A 3309-nucleotide genomic window follows, 5' to 3' on the forward strand; every position below is an offset into this window, starting at 1 on the left:
GTCAGTGAGGTCAAAGAAATGCAGTACTACGATGAGTAAATCTATGTCCACTATATCATCATCCAGGTTAAGGGCTGAGGCTGAAATAGCTGCTCTTTTGGCTCGTCAAAAGTTGCTGAGTCGGAAGCACGCCTTGGAGGAACAGCAGGAGCTGTTGAGGAGAAAGAAGGAGGAACTGGACCTGGACATGGAGCTGGCAGCATCTATGGCCAAAGTAAGTGTGTTAAAGACTTCAGAAGGATCTCGTGTTTCTCATGTTTCTGTTCAATCAGATGGGATGAATTCCTATTTGAAAAAAGGGAAGAGAACACAGTTAAGCCATGACGCTGCAACATTTGTGCCCAAGTTCAATACTCAGCCATCGGCTGCAGAGACCTCAGGTGAAGCTTTGCTTGCAGGTGATGCTTCTGTGAGGCCCAAGACACACAACAAAATTGGTCTGCCTGCTGCTGTGCCCGTTGCCGTGACCGGGGCTGGTCCACCCAATCTGCATACTCTGCCTGCTGCCGTGCCTATTGCTGTGACTGGGGCTGGTTTGTCCACTCCGTTAGACGGAGCTTTTCATCCATCAGCTACTCGCTCTCAGTATAAAGTTGCACCTGTAACAGTGAGTAACCCTGATCAGCGTTTTCTTACAGTTTTGGAAAGGCAAAATCTAATTACATCTTTATTGGTTGGACAACAATCACTTTTTCTCTTACCCAAGCAAGACCTACAAGTTTTTGACGGAGATCCACTACGGTATCAAACGTACATGAGGGGATTTGAACATAATATTGAAGGGAGAACCCAAAGTCATGAGGACTGTTTGTATTATCTCGAGCAGTATACGAAAGGTCAGCCCAGGGCTTTGATCCGAAGTTGTCAACATCTGCCTCCATCTCATGGATACACTAAGGCAAAGTCATTACTTCAGGGGCATTTTGGTGATCCATTCAAAGTGTCCTCTGCCTACATGGATAAGGTGCTTTCATGGCCGATGGTTAAAGCTGAAGATATCAAAGCTTTACAGGCCTACAGTCTATTGTTGCGGGAATGTTGCAACTCTATGGGAGTCGCCGTAAGTGATCTGAACGTGCCTGTAAATATGCAAACTATTGTGAAAAAGCTGCCTTATAAGCTGCGGGATCGTTGGAGAAGTGTGGCTTGCGATGTTCAAGAGAAGTTTCGTCGTAGAGCTACGTTTTCAGACATTGTGGAGTTTGTGGAGAGGCAAGTCAAGTTAGCAAGTGACCCACTTTTTGGAAATATACAAGATGCACCTGTGACAGGAAGAAAGGAAACAAAAATTGTCAAATCTCAAACTAGTTCAAAAGCTAGAGGCAGTAGTTTTGCCACTACTGTAGCACCTGTTGAGAGGAAAGTGGAGCCTGGGAACAAAAGAGAGAAGAGCTCACCAGTGAAGGTTTGTTTGTTTTGTGGAGCTGGACATTCTTTTGATGTTTGCCTTCTTTTGGATAAACGGACACAAGATGAAAAAATTTCTTTTTTGAAGGAGAATCGTATGTGCTTTGGATGTCTGTGCGTTGGGCACATGAGTAAAGATTGCAGGAAAGGTCTAATGTGTAGAGTATGCAATTATAGGCACCCTACATTGTTGCATATCCACTCCAAAGCAAAACAAAAGAGTTCAACTCAGGCCAATGGTGTCTTGGAAATGGCCAGAGAAGGTGCTGTGGTGTCTGTTCAGTCTAGTGGTTTGACTGGGGCCGGTAAGCAGGACTGTACGCTCTCTATTTTGCCCGTTCAGGTGAAATCCAAAAGGGGGCAAGAGATTTTGGTCATGTATGCGTTTTTGGATCCGGGGAGTACTGCCTCGTTTTGTACAGAGCAACTCATGAACCGACTCAATCTTACAGGGAAGAAGCTGGGAATCCTCCTTAGAACTATGGGACAAGAGAAAGTGGTGGACAGTTACAAGTTGTCAGACTTGGAAGTCGCCGGGCTGGATTCGGACAACTTTTGTGGCCTGCCTGAGATTTTTACACAACGGAGTATGCCTGTTCATCGAGGTAACATTCCATGCTCAAAAGATCTCCAAAGGTGGCTGCACTTGAGACACATAAAAATACCAGAGATCGATGCTGATGTGGACCTTCTGATCGGCACTAACGTCCCTCAAGCTCTGGAGCCGTGGGAGGTGATTTGTGCGGTGGACGGGGGCCCTTATGCGATTAAGACCATCCTGGGTTGGACGGTGAATGGCCCGCTCCGAGGAGATTGTCAGATCAGTGATCAGTGTTTGCAGCCTGACATCACAGTCAATCGGATCTCTGTGGCGAGGCTTGATGAGCTTTGGGAGAGGCAGCTGAAGGTGGATTTCCCGGAAACTCTACAGGATGAACAACCTGGTCTGTCAAGGGAGGATATGCGCTTAATTGAGTCTGTCTCAGAGTCTGTCAAGCTCATTGATGGTCATTACAGTATTGGTTTGCCGGTAAGACAAAGATATCTCAAAATGCCAAACAATAAGACCGTTGCAGAACAGCGTGCATTGAGTCTCAAAAGGCGTTTGAATAAAGATCCATCTTTTCGCTCTGATTACATTACATTCATGTCTGAAATGCTGGCTAATGGCTACGCAGAGAGTTCCAATTGAACAACTGACCCGCTGTGATGGAAGGGTGTGGTATATACCCCATCATGGGGTGTATCATTCTAAAAAGAAAAAAACTGCGGGTAGTTTTTGATTGTGGGGTCACATTTCAGGGGACGTCTTTGAACTCACAGCTTTTTCAAGGACCAGATCTCACAAACTTGTTGGTAGGAGTCCTCACAAGATTCCGCAAAGAACCTGTGGTGCTAATGGCAGATATTGAGGCCATGTTTCATCAGGTCAGAGTGCCAGCTGAAGACTCTGACTTGTTGAGATTCATGTGGTGGCCTGATGGAGATTGCAGTCGGGAGCTAGTGGAGTACAGAACGAGGGTGCATCTGTTTGGTCCTACTTCCTCCCCTAGTTGTGCCTGTTTCGCCCTGAGGAAGTGTGCTGAAGACAATCAAAGGCGCTTCAGTCCTATGGCTGTTAACACCATCTTGCACCATTTCTACGTCGACGATTGTTTGGTGTCGGTTGGCTCTGAAGAGGAAGCAGTGTCCTTATGTCGAGAGCTTAGGTCTTTGTGTGCTGAAGGCGGTTTCAAGCTCACAAAATGGATTAATAATCGACGCACTGTCCTCAGGAGGAGCGAGCCAAAGAGGTGAAAGATCTGGATTTGGATAGCGACGCTTTGCCTGTAGAAAGTGTTTTGGGGGTACAGTGGTGTGTTAAATCTGACTCGTTCAAGTTTAAAATCACCCTCAAAAACC

The sequence above is a fragment of the Gobio gobio genome (assembly GCF_949357685.1).
Source record: "Gobio gobio genome assembly, chromosome: 12".
NCBI classification, from domain to species: domain Eukaryota; kingdom Metazoa; phylum Chordata; class Actinopteri; order Cypriniformes; family Gobionidae; genus Gobio; species Gobio gobio.